Here is a 20,276-nt window from a genome sequence, read left to right as displayed (position 1 = left end):
ATATATTAGCATCTGAACATGTGCATAGAGCAAGGGACATACTGCAACTGTTTGTGAAGGGTGGACAGTTATATGTTGGTGCAGGTTGTTATGTGCATATTTATATGTAGGTTGTAGTGTGTGTCAAACAAGACAGCATACAGTGCTGGCATATGACATGTGTTTTTCCAACATCGTGGGTATGATTTGTTAGGTTTTTAGTCTTACAGATGGGGGTCCTGCTAAAGATACATGGGCTGAGAATACCTTCCATGCATTCTGCACAAGACTTTGCAATATCATTACATAACTGTATCCCTCTCAACCTTTGCATAATTGATATTCCCACCATGAAAGGTGGACTGTATATGTGCCAATATGTATATCTATGTGTACACCACTGGATGTTCATATGTACGCTCAAGCTCAATGTTGTACATGTATTGCCATCCCTGTTGTTAAAAGCCCTGTACCCATGAACTACCACATAGGTGGTAGTCTACTCAACACCGAAAGTGTGATAACAGACTACGGGACACAGGTGGACAGTAGTGTCTCTTATGATAATCACAGTGCCACACTAGTCATGTAAATTGAGTACAGTCCACATGTCATCAGTAAAGGTGTGTCATCCATGGAAACAGAGGTCAGTGTTCCACTCTACTCATCAGTCATAACACCCATCATAGAGTACAATGGCCCTGCTGGTATGTACCTCAGAAGACATCCACAGCAACTGTAGATGCCAGACACATACCTCACAAAGAGTATTACTGGACTCAAACAGATGCCTTATGCTGACTGTCTTACAAAACCACAGCTACACTGTGTCACATACCGCCTACCCAGAGGCTACCTCTGCCTAACATACAAATCTAGGCCAAACCCACAGGTGTTGGACATGGCCCATGTAAACAGATGAAACTCCATACAAGCTACACACTGTACTGATCTAAACCTTTGTTACGTCAAAAAGCAGACCATGCTTGAGTGGCACATTATCATCTCAGACAAATACCATACTCTGGAACTAACTACCTATCAATAGCAAATGAAGGTCCTCATTAGCAGTTGCCATGAATAATCATGATGATTTGATGGGAGATAGGAAACACAACCAGGTAATCACCTATGTGGCTCTATATGACAGGGGCACATGAACCTACATTACATGGGTGTTGAAGGGCAGGGTCCCATATGGCTAGGCTTCCATAGGCCTTACAGATAATAGCCTATTAGCTACCTAGGACCTGATACACACACGCATGTACCTGTTGCATCACATGCTATGTGAGGTTGACTGGGTGTGATGGAGAATGTGTAGGCGAATGTGTCAAAGATGTGTATATGTGTGATAGCCTAATGGGAAACTGTGTATACCATGGTATGTAGCGTTGTAGCTCTAATCCCATCAAAAGGTATGTATGCTATTGCTAGGCAGGAAAAGCAGTATGGCATACAGTGTGACGTAGTCCCATGGTGTTGACTGGAATGTGCCATTGTAGGCTAATGCAGTACATGTATGCTTATTGATTGTTAACACTAGTGAATACAAATCACATATGAACTGTAGTACTACCTGAAGCTGTAGGCCTAAACAGCACAGTATGGTTTATATCCATATTGCTTGGTAACACTGTTTTGTTTGTCACTTGTAGTCCTCACACATTACATACCTCAAGCATGAGGTTTTGTAGGTGCTGACACACAGTACTGTATGGTACACAGGTAAATCTAATCTGGGTTGTCATACCTTTGTGTCTTGTAGGTATGTCTGATGTGTGTGTGGGTATGCCTGTAACATGGCCTCGGTGGTATGTGTGTCACAGGATATAAGTGCATATCTAGCAACATGTATAGTGTAGTACAGCAATATGCCACCTATAGTGATGAATGTGCACATATGTTACTGAGGGGTTTGCTATCAACAAGTAGCGTGATGTACTGGTAGTACTGTAACCGTACTGTATATTCATTTCAATGGATGACAAATGTCTGTATGCATTAGCTTCATATACACCTCCTGTGGCTAGGTGATGCATTGTGTCACATATAGTGTGCCATGTACTGTTGTACAGTCTTACATACTGGTTCCACTTTGTTGCTGTGCAGAACATGGTTTGATATATAGTATGTGCCAGGCACTGTCAGGCAGTTGTGAGCTGAACAGTCATATGTGGTATTAAAAGTGTGTATCTACTGACAGCCAATAGGTTGCTATATATGGCATTTCATTGATGTCTATACTTTAGAATGTTAAGTGTGCCACATGACTTGTTCATAATTATTGTTTTATTGTCTTCCAGGGACATGTCTTACAACAGGAAACCCACGTATTCCCCTGAGGAGGAGGAAGTCATTGCAGATGCACTCATACACCATTACAACCTGCTGTTCTCCAGAACCTGCCAGGACCAGCATTGGTGCACTGCACTGTGGAAGGATGTTGTCCATCGGTGAATGATGTAGGCATGCATAACCGGACTTATGAGGAGGTACACCATCACTGCAGTGATTTAATCAGACATGTCCGGCAGCATGCCTCCGATGTCCACAGACAACAGCTTGCCACAGGTGGTGGTGCCGCAACACATGTCCCCCTCACCAGAGTGGAAGAGCTGCTCCTCAGCATGGTGGCTCCTGACCAACCAGTACAACACACCTGTGTCATCATGGAGGCCGAAGTCACCCAGCACGGTGATACAGAGCATGCAGGTAACATGGCATATCTGTAGACCACTGTTATTTCAATTGTTATAACATGCATTTATCAGATGTGTACTGTGTATGCAGAAGATGTGGAGCCTGGTGTCATGCAATACTGATAATTTGGGACATTATCTGTATGCCTGTGACTGTCACCTCATGTACTACTGTAAAATTGCAAACTCACAGCAGCAATGCCATAGTTGTTGACACTGACAAACTGTCTCATATCCTTGCAGGTCCCTCTGGTGTGATAGCAAGACAGCAGAACCATGCTGGTGAGTGGTCTACATTTAATATAGCATATAACATGTGCATGTCATAGAAGAGTTGTAGGCCATATATACATGTTAAACACCTACACATAGTGCATGCTCTGCATGTTCTCTGTGGGACTATGCACATCCCAGTAACATGAGTAGCTGCCTCAAACACATGCAATACACAGAGAATCCCAATCAATTGGGGTACACTGTAGTGGACATTGTATAGGCAGAGTCAATACACATGCACACAACATACACCACTTTGTCATATGCAGTATGTGTTAATGTGATACACATGGCATATGTAGACACCTGCTGTAAGGTCATACTCCAGTATCCCAAATGTCATCAACACAGCACACATACTATGCCTGAGGGGTAGAGGCCTATCATGAGGTGGTGTGACACGCGTCAACACACAACACAGTCATGTTAGGCAATGCTCCCTATTGAACACCTGACATGCCCATGTAACAACTGGCTGTAAAATGGTAAATGTAGCCTAAGTGGTGCAGGTCAGGTACAGCAAGATAGTTGCCAGTGTGACATACATTAGTGGCCTTGAGTGACCACATGATGCTGCCTGATGATGTCTCATGGTACTACACTACATCCAGTTACAGTACCTACAATACTACACATAGCATTCATTGTTATACACCTGACATTTGTGTGCCTCCGGCTATGGTATGTAAACCTATGAGTGATGGTGCACAGGACATTGGAAAGCATTTCAGACTTGCACTGCGATGTTGTGTCCATGTACACATTGTGTTCCAGGGTGAGGCCAATCATTGAACAACACACATGCATCAACGACATGTATACTGTTATCAACAAGGACTCTCTACAATCACACTGCATGCTGCTGAGCAACACACATCCTGCATGCTGACACGTGTAATAAGACTCTTTGGCTTGTGATACTGTACTCCACCATCAACCACTAATGAATATATCGAAAAATAGGAGATCAACCACCACGTAGAGAAACGAAATCTTTATTACAATAAAAGAATTAGCGCTTTCGCGTGCATCCAGAGGCACGCTTCTTCAGATTGAATACAGAAACAAACTGTCTCTCTGTATATATAGCACAACTACAATTGATTGCTTCTAATCAATCAATTTACATCTAATTAATTCATTAATTAATAAAGACATTTTCAGTGCATTACTAGGGTCTCTCAAGCATTGAGCTTATGAAATGTCAAAATGAAAAACTAACAAATAACAAACAAGGTATAGATTATTTACATCATATTTTAGCTGGCAGACAAATATGTTATTACTTAAGAAAACAACTACTCAAATTGTCAAAACCTGTATATCAAACAAATAAATAAACAAATCTAAGAGACATCTTCTAAAACATGTATACATATAGAACTAGCATCAAGAAACTTGCCTCAAAAAACTTTTTAAAAAATTATTATTTAAAAATCATACTGATTGTGCCAAGTGATATATATATTATTATATTGTGTATGTATTGCCTAACTATTATTATAAAAGATGTAGATATGTACAAATATATATAAATATATGTTTTTGCACTTAGTTGTATGAGTCTGGCAGTGTGTCTAAAGATAAATAATAAATATTAAATATAAAATATAAAATGTATAGTATAATAATTGAACAACCCATATCAACTAGTCTGTAGTAACACTAACAGATATAGTGAATATATTAAGAATTCAAATGAATAAATAAATATAAAAATTCATCAATCATGTGTCTGAAAATATTCTTGTTATAAACTATAATGAGGTGCATTAAGCAACCCCTCATGAAATTGTAATTCATGCTTAGATATCTAAATATCATGTATAAATGAAAATACTTATACATGTATATATATATATATATATATATATATATATATATATATATATGAAATAAATAAATAAATGTGGAACAAATAAATAATTAAATAAACATGTATATATAATATAATAGATGAACTAGTTGAATGGCAGTGGAGTTTTACAGTGTCGAAGTTGCCAGCCGGGCCTTCCACCACAGAAGGCACACTCACACACACACACCTAGCCCTAGGGCCAATTCAATCCACCTGCAGCATGCATGTGTTTGGGATGTGGGAGCACCCGGAGGAAACACAGGACCACAAGGAGAGGAGGACACTCCTCAGAGACCAGAAGGCCCCCAGCCGCAGGATCGAACCCGACGGAGAACCTCTTGCTGTGAACTGCACCACCGTAATAGATGAACTAGTTAATATATGCAAAATTTATCAAGCTGTTAAAACTATTAAAATATATTAAAATATTAACTTGTATGAGAAATTAAACAATGTCAACGTTATAAAAAATAATAATGACGTAGAACACTGAAAACTGAAAGGAGATATAATTTGTACCTGTGGAATATATATGTGGGCACCATTAAAAATGCAAATATTTGTTTATTAATATTTCCGTTTCTTTAAAAAGGATCTAATACTGACATATGTGTTCAGACCTAGACAATGTTGTGCCCTGAATCTAAAGATCCAGTCTAATTCTAAATTTTCTAGATCATTAAAATTGTCACCTTTCCTCATATTTAACGATCTTTTCTGTAGCAACCTAAAAACAAACTTGTGTTCTGGATATTCTGTAATGTGCTTAGACAGTGCATTTTTAGAATCTGCCTTCCTAATTGCATATAAATGCTCCTGTATCCTGTCTCTAAGCCTTCTTGTCGTCATGCCTATGTAAAAAGCAGGACATGACTCACATGTAGCTAGGTAGACAACATTACTGTCTTCACAGTTCGCTGAACATCTGAATTCACATTTAAATAATAATTCAGGATGTAAGAAGCTTTTATTTTTAGATATCCATTGGCAAGAATTGCATTTTCCACATGGATGGGTGCCCATAATATTTTTGTTATTCAGATTAGAATAACTCCTTTCATTACATAGTATTCTTTTTAAATTCTTTGTATTTTTATAAGTGAAAGTGGGTCTTTCACCTATTAATTGTCTAATTTCATCATTAGTAACCAAGATTGATCAATTTTTTATGATAATGTCTGTTAAATATTTGTTGTCACTGGTGTAACTAATTATGCATCTGACTTTGTATGAAACAGCTTGTGTATGACGTCCATTACATCTATGAAAAATATCATGTCTCCTATGTGGTAAGTCCCTATCAGAAAACATCTCTTTTATTTTAGCTACCATCTCAGAGTTGTAACCCCTATCTAGAAAGAACTGTTAAATTTATTGAATTCAACATTACGTTCATCTTCTTCTTGACATATCCTATTAATTCTAGTATATTGTCCCTTAATAATATTTTTAAAAATAAATCTGGGATGCATACTTTCATATTGTAATAACGTATTTTTCCAGCATTTTTTCCTATAAAGTGATGTTTTTAACCCACCTTGTCCATCCTTTTTAATATTAAGATCAAGGAAATTAATGTTAGAAATTGAGTATTCGATGGAAAACCTTAAAAAATCTGTAGTCTTTTCTAAGTCACATGTAAAGTTTTTTAGCTCATCAGGTGTTCCATCTCATATTAAAAGTATGTCATCCACAAATCTATAATATGCAAGAACCTTCTTATAGTTATAATGTGGAAACAGACATGTAGTTTCCCACTTATAGACAGCCAAATTAGCATAAGTATACATACGCAATATAATAATATATATATCACTTGGCACAATCAGTATGATTTTTAAATAATAATTTTTAAAAAAGTTTTTTGAGGCAAGTTTCTTGATGCTAGTTCTATATGTATACATGTTTTAGAAGATGTCCCTTAGATTTGTTTATTTATTTGTTTGATATACAGGTTTTGACAATTTGAGTAGTTGTTTTCTTAAGTAATAACATATTTGTCTGCCAGCTAAAATATGATGTAAATAATCTATACCTTGTCTGTTATTTGTTAGTTTTTCATTTTGACATTTCATAAGCTCAGTGCTTGAGAGACCCTAGTAATGCACTGAAAATGTCTTTATTAATTAATGAATTAATTAGATGTAAATTGATTGATTAGAAGCAATCAATTGTAGTTGTGCTATATATACAGAGAGACAGTTTGTTTCTGTATTCAATCTGAAGAAGTGTGCCTCTGGATGCACGCAAAAGCGCTCATTCTTTTATTGTAATAAAGATTTTGTTTCTCTACGTGGTGGTTGATCTCCTATTTTTCGATATATTACCTTTGTTCCTGTTTTGGGATCAGCCTTCAAGGGAAAGGTTTGCTAGCTTCTTCTTCACTAATGAATATGTTCCATATTGCTGTTGGTGTGTGTGTGTGTGTGTGTGTGTGTGTGTGTGTGTGTGTGTGTGTGTGTGTGTGTGTGTCTGTGTGTGTGTGTCAACTTGACAGATTAGTGTATTTGTGTGCATGTGTGCATGTGTTCATATGTTCATGCGTTCATGTGTGCATGTGTGCATGTGTGCATTTGTGCATGTGTGCATGTGTTCATGTGTGCATGTGTTCATGTGTGCATGTGTGCATGTGTGCATGTGTGCATGTGTTCATGTGTGCATGTGTACATGTGTTCATGCGTGCATGTGTGCATGTCTGCATGTGTGCATGTGTGCTAACATCCTGTACAGATGGTAAGGTGTGTTTCCTGTCTCCCTCTCACAGGTGCTGAGGTATTGTTGGATGAGTGCAGCAGGGAACCTGAAGTCACTGCCACAAATAGTGAACATGATGATACATGTGTTGTGGCACAGCAGGTTTGACAGGGTCTGTCGTTGGTCTGCCAATCAACAGTACACAGCTTTCCACACCATCTATGCGCACATACATACTGCCAATACATCCCTCAACACCAATGGCCTTAGGCAAGGAACAGCTTACGGTAGGCATTGACCAGCACAGTGTGGTATCTATGGCACATGCAACCCCACATAGCAGCCATGCCCAGACACCTGGAATGGTACCACATAGGCATATGTCCAGGGGTTCTCGTGGGAGCACTGCTGGTCATAATGCCCTTGGCAGACGTGCCCGCACAGGTCTCACAACCTCAGGTATGTTCCGGGCTGTAATGCAAGCACAGGCATGTATGGAATGGAATGGTACACCAGGCAGGGACTAAGGGCTCAGAACACCGCTATCAATGACAGTATCCGTGACCTTGTCGGTGCCATCCGTAATTACACCGATGTCATTGATAGATGTTGAGGGAGACACTAGATGTCCTCCGTAATGTAATGTCCATGTGCCAGGACAGTGCAGGATGGCTGGGACATCGACATGGACGTATGCCAACAATATCAGCAGCTGGCAGTCATCGCGGACGACACACAAGTGCCAGCTGCTCCCATAGTGGCAGTACCATCCCCAGCAATGTTGTCGCTGGGCTGTCGGTAGACCATCTGAGACAACCACATGCACATGGCTCTGGCCAGTCCCAGCAGGGACATGGGTCCAGTCAACATCCCTCTGCCTCTGACAGTAGTACCCAGTCTGGCTTAGTACCCGATACTGTCCATGTCACCCCTGCCAGGTACAGGTACTGTGTCTGTGGCCGGAGACAGTGATCTGTATGGCTTGGCATGTACAGTCTGTGGCTGTCCCACAACCTCCCGTATTTGGCAGCCACAAGGGGGTACTGTGTGCATGCAGACACACACACACACACACACACACACACACATAATACCAACACCTAGGGCTAACACATACACACACACATTACATCAACACTGACCCATACTGTACTGTTGTCCCTCACACACACACACACACACACACACACACACACACACACACACACACACACACACACACACACACATGTCGATTGGATGGGTCATTGTCGGGCTCTGGCAAACCAATAACACACCCTGTGCATATGATGAAATTGTGCCACCTACTGTCATCTGACATTGATGCAGGAACAGGCTAACATGGTGCTAATGCACAGGGTGACCTAATAGCAGTGTAGCAATGTTAGCATGTTGTCAACAGTAAAGTATAATGATATCCTTGTAGGTATATCTGAGAAGGGATGATGCATCAAAGCTATGATTATCAATGTAGTATTGTTTACACCAGTGTTAATTCCAAACATGGATTGTCCACCCATGTGCCACTTAGCTAATGTGTGTGGTACTGGCAGCATGTGTTGGTGAGTGGATGTTATGTGTGTGATGTGTGCAGTACAGATTTCAAGGTGTACATTTGAGAAACATGGTGGAGGTGCACTGTCTGCATGTACATGCATGGTGGACACATGGGAAGGGTGACATGCCCTGTATTACACAGTGTTAACACTTCATATTTCTTATTGGTGTCCAGTATGCATTTTACTACACGTATGTCACAACTTGGGTACACATGTGTGTATGACATGGTATGACACTATGCTGTGGGTGATACTGTTAATATCGGTCACTGGTTTGCATTCTGGTAGTGTACATAACCTCAACAGCCTGATATTAACCAATCATTAGATGATGTCTTGACAACTGACACACAGCTATAGGATACACAGTAGCATTTGAATCATTCCGGTACTGTACTATACCAGTTACCAGTGGTATTGACCACCACACATTCCTGTGACCCCTCCTGTTTGGCATGTGGCCATCCTAGGTACAAGCAGACACACTAGGGTTATGTCCGTCCACATCTGGTAATGCATACAGTGGCCTAAAATGCATTCTCCGGATTAGACACTTATCCTCCACAAGGGTATCATACAGACAGATACCTGTCGGCAAACCCATGCTGTGAAGCTATGAGCCAACTATAGCATGGTTATCCACATTTACTACACATAGTATCCTGGCAGTACCACATTGGTTGTAGCCCACAACATGTAGCAGGGGTACCGATGTGTACATACAGCCACATGTGATGTCATCTGTTCTTTGATATTCACATTCCAAAAGGCATGCTGATGTCCCTCAGTGTATCACATAAGCAATAAGGGGTCTGTATGCATATCCATGGAGTTGTTGTACACCTATAATGAATGCCCATTATTGACAGACTCTGTTGTGTTTGAACATGTCTGAAATATGCCCCAGGCATAAAACCTCACTCACACTATTCTATAGAAACTGGCATGTGTGTGTGTGTGACACAGATGACCTAGGGCACAGATCACTACAGTGGCTGGCCTTGTCACATTCATGCATATGTGACCTATGGTCTGAGAAGCAGCAGCACCAACTATCAATGGTAACAGATGTATTTGTGTTGAAAGCAGGCTTCACACCTATGAAGTGATTGAGGTCACATGTACATATATGTCTTGGCCACACAGTTACCAATTGAGGTCACATGTACATATGTGTATTTGCCATGCAGATACCTGAAGTGTGCAATGCACATACTGTTGTTTTACTGATATGTCATACAGTAGTAAAAGCAAAACCCACAACACATTGATCAACAGTGTCTCACACACACACGCACTCAGCAATTGCAGGATTCAAACCCCTACCTAACTATGTTATGATACTAGAGAGATACTAGAGAGAGGTTATGCAAATTACATCATTTGCTGCTGAAAGTTATGCAAATGAGGTAAATTTGCGATCCAGGAAACCCTAAGCTGTCCGAGTAAGAGAAGTGTTATTTGCAGAAATGTACTCTGTTGTCAACTGAGTACCGTTCTGCAAATAGCAAAACGGAGCCGTGACAGCTACAAATAAAGGATGCATCCAGTTGAGGAAGCATGCCAATGGCCAAATATATGGCCATTGGCAATTCTACCCATTGCAAAATAAAAAAAAAATAATTTTTTTTACCTTGATCTCTGAAGTTTAAGCATAGCGCAGCGTCGCACAAAAGTGCTACGCTCCACAAACCAAAAAAAAATAAAAATAAAAGGCAAAAATAGGCATTTTACTACAAAAATACATCTGCCATGCAAGTGAATGGCAGGCTGAAGACAACATGGCTACTGAGTAGAGGTTGCTAAGGGGGGAAGCTCAGTCTAAGAGATGTAACCAAGCATTAGTAGGCAATCCTATGCAAATGAGGGTAAGGATAGTGAATCCCAATTTCACATGGCATATGAGCAAAGTCCGTGGAGTGTAAGAGTAGGATAAGGGGAGTATCAGAGTAGAATATAGGTGACATCATGAGGGGGGTATGTATGAAAGAATGTAAGATCATTGGAGCAGAGTGGCATGTGTTTGCTGTCAGTTACCCATCACTGGAAGAGGTGTGTGAACAGGTATCCTAGCTAATGGCAAGAAATTGAAGGTATATGCCATGGATAACACTAAAGTTGCTTGTAGAAGTGCCTGCAATGTGCATGCTCGCATGTGAATGCCTGTAAAACCGAGTAAGACTGTGTGCGCACGTGTGCGCCTGTGTGCGTGCTTTTAAGCTGGTGTAAGCAAGTGTAAGGTTGTTGAAACCTGTGTAAGCAAGTTTGCACCTGTGTGTGCACGTTTAAGCCGGAGTCAGCAAGTGTTAGGCCATGTAAGCATGTGTGCACGTGTGTGAGCTTGTGTGCACATGTTTGCGCTTGTTTGCGTGGCGCTGCCCCCTGTAGAAACAGACAGGGAAAAGGAAGCACAACAAATAGTAGGAAGTTAACCAAGGAGAACTAGCAGAGCTAGCACGTGAAAACAATCAGAATCAGCCAATTACACAGGCAGTACACTAGCCCAGCCCAGCACTTAAAACTCTGCAAACAACTTTCCACTATGTTTTTCTCAGAGACACTGCAACACTGCATTAAGCTAATAGAAGTGAAAACTGAAAAAGCTTTACTGAGACAAAGAAATGTTAGGAGCTGCCATTGCTGTTATAAGGCGACATATGCAACATGCTGAGGGTGGTGACAATACAAATGCTGCTGAGCAACCCACACTGAGGAACCTACCAGGGGCTACATGAGCTGGAGATAGTGGATCGCTATAGAGTGGACAGAGACCTCATGTAGCAAATTGTTGAGCTGTGCAGGCCATGCCTCACACACAGAACCAACAGAGGGGAACCCATCCCAGTGCAAACCAAGGTATGTGTTGGCCTAAGAATACTAGCAACAGGTACCTTCCAGAGACCAACTGGTGATATGATGGGGATTTCACAGGCATCAGCATCCAGGGTACTGCACCAGTTCCTGAATTCCATGTCAGCACATGTCGATAATCATGTATATTTCCCCAATTCCCGTGAGGTATTGGCCAGCAATATGCGTCTTTTCCAGCAAATAGCGGAATACCATGAGGTAGTGGGTGCAATAGACTGCATGCACATACGCATCAAAGCACCAGCCGGTGAGCAGGGTAGGGTCGACTTTAACCGCAACTGCCAGGTCATGTGTGATGCCCAGGGCATAATAATGAATGTGTGTGCTGGCTGCCCTGGAAGCTACCATCATTCCCATATCTGGCATCTGACACATCTGTACCAGACATTTGCCAATGGGGACATCCCTCATGGTCACCTAGTGGGGGATGTTGGATATGCACTGGAGCTGTAGCTGATGACACCCATCAGAAATGCGCACACACCTGAACAGAAATGCCATAATGAGGCACACACACAAACACGAAATGTAATTGCGCGTGTGTTTAGGCTGCTCAAGTCAAGGTTCCGGTGCCAGGACACATCTGGTGGAGCCTTGCAGTACTCACCAACTACATGTACCCAAATAGTCATGGTATGTGCTATGCTACATAATATGATCCTGCAAAAACAGCTGCAGCAGGAGCAGCATAGAGCCGGGCCAAACAGCCCCCCACCATTGCCAAGGCCATCACAGGTAGAGCGTGACTCGGAGGAGGAGCAACCTGAGCCTGCCCCAGTAGGCAGAAGGAGGCATGCCCAGTATGCTTTGGCATTGGCAAAGAGGAAACGCATAGTATATACATTGGCTCAGTAGGAACCCTGGAAATGATACCTCTCTCCAGCTTGCACGTATAGTAAAAGGGATGCCTAACTTGACACTACCTGTTTTCAAACATGTATAGGGAGTGTAATATGTGCATCTGACATAGGCAGCCCTGCAGCACCACTTGAGGCATGATTGCCATGTTTTAAGCTATATAAAACAGCTTTTACCACTATTTAGTATATGTAAACAAAATTGCACACACTAAGTACCACAACTTTGGGCAATGTTGAGCAATATCGGGCAGCGTTCAGCAATGTTGGTTAACGATGAGCAATGTTGGGCAAGTTTGGTCAAAGTTGGGCAAAAGCAGGTAAACTTGGTCATATTTGCTTTACTGTTCCTTAAGCAGTCTGGTCTGCCCAGTATGAAAATATGAAGCAGTCATAGTCCTCGAACCCAGGATACTGCGCACTATAGTCACAGTGCTGAACCACTAAACCATGACAGTATTTCACTGGTCAGCCTGTATGAATAAAGGTTGATAAGTCTATATAAAGTGTCTCATGGAAACCCCGCAGGCACAGCATAATCCCTGTAGAGTTATGTACATTTCTGTGTGATTTCCTTTGAGAGTATTGTCCTGTTTGGAGACTAGGAAAACACCTTAAAAAATGTTACATTCCTGTTTTGCAAGTCTGATAATGTCAGCATCCTACAAATATAGCAGTGGAAATGAAGACTCCCAGTAAAGCATATAGCACGTCGTGTTAATGCGTATCTCTCTAGTATCATAACATAGCTAGGTAGCGGTTTGAATCCTGCAATTGCGGAGTGTGTGATACTGTTGGTCAATGTGTTGTGTGTTTAGCCTTTCCTACTGTATAACAACAGTATGTGCATTGCACACTTCAGATATCTGTGTGCCAAATACATATATGTACATGTGACCTCAATTAGTTCATAGGTGTGAAGCCTGCTTTCTACATGAATACATCTGTTACCTATGACAGATTGTGCTGCTGCTTCTCAGACCTTCCTTCACATATGTATGTCACACACACCCATGACAGTTTCTATAGAATAGTGTGAGTGAGGGTTTATGCTTTGGGTATTATTATTATATATATATAATTCAGACATGTTCAAACACAACAAAGTCTGTCAATAATGGACATTCATTATAGGTGTACAACAACTTTGTGGATATGCATACAGACCCCTTATTGGTTATTTGGTACACCGAGGGACTTCAGAATACCTATGGAAATGTGAATACCAAAGGACAGATGACATAATACTTGGTTGTATGTACACATCGGTACCCGTTCTACATGTTTGGGGCTACTACCTATGTGGTACTATCGGGATACTATGTTCAATAAATGTGGATGACTATGCTATATTTGGCTTACAGCTTTACAGCATGGGTTGGACAACAGGTATCTGTCTGTATGATACCCTTGTGGAGGATAAGTGTCTCATCCGGAGAATGCATTGTAGGCCACTGTATGCATTTCCAGATGTGGACGGACATATCCCTAGTGTGTTTGCTTGTACCTAAGAGGGCTATATGCCAAACAGGAGTGGTCCCAGGAATGGGTGGCGGTCAATACTACTGGTTACTGGTATAGTATAGTACTGGACGGATCCAAATGCTACTGAGTTTCCTACATCTGTGTGTCAGTTGTCAAGACATCATCTAATGATTTGTTATAGTCAGGCTGTTGAGGAGTTGTACACTACCAGAATGCAAACCAATGACAGATAGTAACAGTATCACCCACAGAATAGTGTCAAACCATGTCATACACACATGTGTACCCAAGTTAAAACATGTGTATTAAAATGCATACTAGCCACCAATAGAAACAACAAAGTCTTGACACTGTGTAATACAGGGCATGTCACCCTTCCCATGTGTTCACTATGCATGTACATGCAGACAGTGCACCTCCACCATGTTCACAAATGTACACCTGCAAATCTGTACTGTACACATCACACACATACTGTCCACTCACCAATACATGCTGCCAAAACTACATACATCAGCCAAGTGGCACATGGGCGGACAATACATTTTTGGAATTAACACTGTTGTAAACAATACTACATTGATAATCATAGCTTTAATGCATCATGCCTGCTCAGATATACCTAGAAGGGATATAATTACACTGTACTGTTGACAACATGCTAACATTGCTACACTGCTATAAAGTCACCCTGTGCATCAGCACCATGTTAGCCTGTTCCTGCATCATTGTTACAGATGACAGGAGGTGGCACAGTTTCATCCTATGCACAGGGTGTGTTGTTGGTTTGTCAGAGCCCGACATTGACCCATCCAATCAACATGTACATGTATGTGTGTGTGTGTGTGTGTGTGTGTGTGTGTGTGTGTGTGTGTGTGTGTGTGTGTGTGTGAGGGTCAACAGTACAGCATGGGTCAATGTTGATGTAATGTGTGTGTGTGTATGTGTTAGGCCTAGGTGTTTGGATTATGTATGTGTGTCTGCATGCACACAGTTCCACCATGTGGCTGCCATATATGGGAGGTTGTGGGACAGCCACAGACTGTACCTGCCAGGCTGTACAGATCACCATCTCTGGCCATGGACACAGTACCTGTGCTTGGCAGGGGTGCAATGGACAGTATCGGGTACTAAGCCAGACTGGGTACTATCATCAGAGGCAGAGGAATGTCAATTGGACCCATGTCCCTGCTGGGACTGGCTAGAGCCACGTGCATGTGGTCTTCTATGATGGTCTATTGACAGACCTGCTCCAACATTGCTGGGGAGGGTACTGCCATTATGGGAGTGGTTGTGACTTGTGTGTCATCTGCGACAACTGCCAGCCGATGATGGTGCTGGCATATGCCCACGTTGACATCTCGACCGTCCTGCGCTGTCCTGGCACATGGACTTGACATTGCGGATGACATCTAATGTCTCCCCCCAATGTCTATCAATGACCTTGGTGTAGTGACGCACTGCACCGGCAAGGTCACGGATACTATCATTGATAGCGGTGTTATGGGCACTCTGTGCCCTCAGTCCCTGTCTGGTGTACCGTTCCATACATGCCTGTGCCTGCATTACAGCCCGGAACATACCTGAGGTTGTAAGACCTGTGGGGGCACGTCTGCCAGGGGCATTATGACCACCAGTGCTCCCACGAGAACCCCTGGACATCCGCCTATGTGGTACCGTTCCAGGAATATGGGTATGGCTGCTGTGAGGGGTTGCATGTGCCATAGATAACACACTATCCTGGTCAATACCTACTGTATGCTGTCCCTCAGCTAAGGCCATTGGTGATGAGGGATGTATTGGCAGTATGAATGTGCACATAGATGGTGTGGAAAGCTGTGTACTGTCGATTAGTGGAACAATGATAGACCCTGTCAAACCTGCCTGTGTCACAACACATGTTTCATCATCTCCACTATTTGTGGCAGTGTCTTCAGGTTCCTTGCTGCACTCAACCAACACAACCTCAGCACCTGTGAGAGGGAGACAGGAAACACACTTTACAATCTGTACATGATGTTAGCACACATGCACACATGCACACATGCACACATGAACACATGCACACATGCACACATGAACACATGAACACATGCACACATGCACACATGCACACATGAACACATGCACACATGCACACATGTACACATGAACACATGCACACATACACCCATGAACACATGCACACATGAACACATGAACACATGCACACATGCACACATGAACACAAATACACTACTCACTAAAGTAGACACACACACACACACACACACACACACACACACACACACACACAAACACACACCAACAGCAATCCAGAACATACCCATTAGTGCTCGATGGTGGAGTACAGTATCACAAGCCAAAGTGTCCTATCACACGTGTCAGCATGCAAGATGTGTGTTGTTCAACAGCATGCAGTGTGAATGTAGAGGGTCCTTGTTAATAACAGTATACATATGTTTGATGCATGTGTGTTGTTCAATGATTGGCCTCACCCTAGAACACAATGTGTACATGGACACAACATTGCTGTGCAAGTATTAAATGCTTTTCAATGTCCTGTGCACCATCACTCACAAGTATACATACCATGGCTGGATGCACACAACTGTCATGTATATAACAATGTATGCTATGTGTTGTACTGTAGTTACTGTAACTGGATGTAGTGTAATACCATGAGCCTTCATCAGGCAGCATCATGTGGTCACTCAAGGCCACTAATGTGTGCCACACTGGCTACTATCTTGCTGTACCTGAACTGCAGCACTGTGGCTACATTAACCATTTCACAGCCAGTTGTTACATGGGTATGTAAGGTGTTCAATAGGGAGCATTGCCTAACATGAATGTCTTGTTTGTTGAAGAGTTTTGCACCACCCCATGATAGGCCTCTACCCCTCTGGTATATTATGTGTGCTGTGTGGATGACATTTGGGATACTGGAGTCTGACCTTACAGCAGGTGTCTACATACACCATGTGTATCATATTAACACGTACTGCGTATGACAAGGTGGTGTATGTTGTGTGCATGTGTATTGACTCTGCCTATACAATGTCCGCTACAGTGTACCACAATTCTTTGGGATGCTCTGTGTATAGCATGTGTTTGAGGCAGCCACTCATGCTACTGGGATGTGCATAGTCCCATAGAAAACTTGCAGAGCATGCATTATGTGTAGGTGTTGTACATGTGTATATGGCCTAAAACTCACCTATGACATGCACATGTTATTTGCCATATGAAATGTAGAACACTCACCAGCATGGGTCTGCTGTCTTGCTGTCACACCAGAGGGACCTACAAGGATATGAGACAGTTTGTCAGTGTCAACAACTGTGGCATTGCTGCTGTGAGTTTGCAATTTTACAGTAGTACAACGGTTGACAGTCACAGGCATACAGATTATGTTCCAAATTATCAGTATTGCACAACACAAGGCTCCACATCTTCCAAATACATAGTACACATCTTACATATGCATGTTCTAACAATCGAGCTAACAGTAGTCTACAGATATGGCATGTTACCTGCATGGTCCGAGTCAACTTGCTGGGTGACTCCTACCTCCATGATGACACATGTTTGTTGTAGTGGTTGGCCAGGAGCCACCACACTGAGGAGCAGCTCTTCCACTCTGGTGAGGGGTGGATGTGATGCTGCACCATCAACTGTGGCAAGCTGTTGTCTGCGGACATAGTAGGTATGCTGCCGGACATGTCTGATTAAATCACTGCAGTGATGGCGTACCTGTTCATAAGTCCAGTTATGCATGCCTACATCATTAACCCGATGGACAACATCTTGCCACAGTGCAGTGCGCTCATGCTGGTCCTGGCTGGTTCTGGAGAACAGCAGGGTGTGATGTTGTAATAGGGTGGATATAATTATTTCCTCCTCTTCAGGGGAGTAGGCAAGGTTGCGATGATGAGACATGTCCCTGGAAGAAAATAAAAGAATTATTGTGAGCAAGTTTTGTGGCACACTTAACATTCTAAAGTACAGATATCAATGAAATGCCATATATAGCAACCTATTGGCTGTCAGTAGATACACACTTTTAATATCACACATCAGTGCTCAGCCCACAACTGTCTGACAGTGCCTGGCACGTTCTATATATTAAACCATGTTCTGCACAGCAATAAAGTGAAAACAGTATGTAAGACTATACAACAGCACATGGCACACTGTATGTGACACAATGCACCACCTAGCCACAGGAGGTATATATGAAACTAATGCATACAGAAATTTATCATCAATTGAAATGATTGTAAAGTACAGTTGCAGTACTACCAGAACACCACACTACTTGTTGATAGCAAACCCCTAAGTAACATATGTGTACATTCATCAATATAGGTGGCATACTGCTGTACTACACTATACATGTTGCTAGAAATGCACTTATATCCTGTAACACACATACGACCGAGGCCATGTTACAGGCATACCCACACACATATCAGACATACCTACAAGACACAAAGGTATGGCAACCCAGATGAGCTTTACCTGTGTACCATACAGTACTGTGTGTCAGCACTTACAAAACCTTATGCCTGAGGTATGTAATGTGTGAGGACTACAGGTAACAAACAACACAGTGTTTCAAAGCAATGTGGATATACACCATACTGTGCTGCTTAGGCCTACAGCTTCAGGTAGTACTACAGTTCATACGGGATTTGTATTCATTAGTGTTAACAATCAATGAGCATACATGTACTGCTTTAGCCTACAATGGCACACTCCAGTCAACACCATGGGACTATGTCATACCGTATACCATACTGCTTTAGCTGCCTAGCAATAGCATACATATCTTTTGCGGGCATCAGAGCTAGAGCACTACATACCATGATATAAACATTTTCCCACTAGGCTATCACACATATACACAATGTTGACACATTCACCTACACATTCACAATCACACTCAGTCAACCTCACATAGCAATTAATGCAACATGTACATGCGTGTGTGTATCAGGTCATAGGTAGCTCATAGGCTATTAGGTGTAGGGCCTATAGAAGCCTAGCCATACGTTACCCTGCCCTTCAACACCCATGTAATTTAAGTTCATGTGCCCCTGTCATGCAGAGCCACAGAGGTGATTCCCGGGTTGTATTTCCTATCTCACATCCATTCATCAGGATTATTCATGATGACTGCTAATGAGGACCTTTCTTTGCTATTGATAGATAGTTCCAGGGTATGGTATGTGTCTGAGATGAGAATGTACCACTCCAGCATGTTCTACTTTTTGATGCTACAACGTTTAGATCAGTACAGTGTGTAGCTTGTAGGGATTTTGATCTGTTGACATGGAGCATGTCCAACACCTGTAGGCTTGGCATAGCTTTGTATGTTAGGCAGAGGCTGGCTCTGGGTGGGCGGTATGCGACACAGTGTAGCTGTGGTTTTGGAAGACAGTCTGCATAGGGCATCTGTTTGAGTCTGGTAATACTCTTTGTGGTGTTTGTGCCTGGCGTCTACAGTTGCTGTAGATGTCTTCTGAGGTACATACCAAAAGGCCCATTGTACTCTATGATGGGTTTTATGACTGATGAGTAGAGTGGAACACTGACCTCTCATTGTGATGACATGTGGACCATACACAGGTTACATGACTAGTGTTGCACTGTGATTATCAAAAGGGACACTACTGTCCACCTGTGTCCCATGTTTTCTTATCACACTTTTGGTGTTGAGTAGACTACCACCTATGTGGTAGTTCATGGGTACAGGGTTTTTAACAAAAGGGATGGCAATACATTTACAACATTGAGCTTGAGCATACATATAAACATCCATTGGTGTACATATAGATTTACATGTAGGCACATATACAGTCCACCTTTCATGGTGGGAATATCAATTATGCAAGGGTTGAGAAAGATACAGTTATGTAATAATTTTGCACAGTCTTGTGCAGAATGCATTGAGGGTATTCTCAGGCCATGTATCTTTAGCATGACTCCC

Source organism: Protopterus annectens, chromosome 2.part0, assembly GCF_019279795.1.
Source record: "Protopterus annectens isolate FY-2018-M chromosome 2.part0, PAN1.0, whole genome shotgun sequence".
Taxonomy (NCBI): domain Eukaryota; kingdom Metazoa; phylum Chordata; order Ceratodontiformes; family Protopteridae; genus Protopterus; species Protopterus annectens.
Note: the sequence above shows the minus strand (reverse complement) of the source record.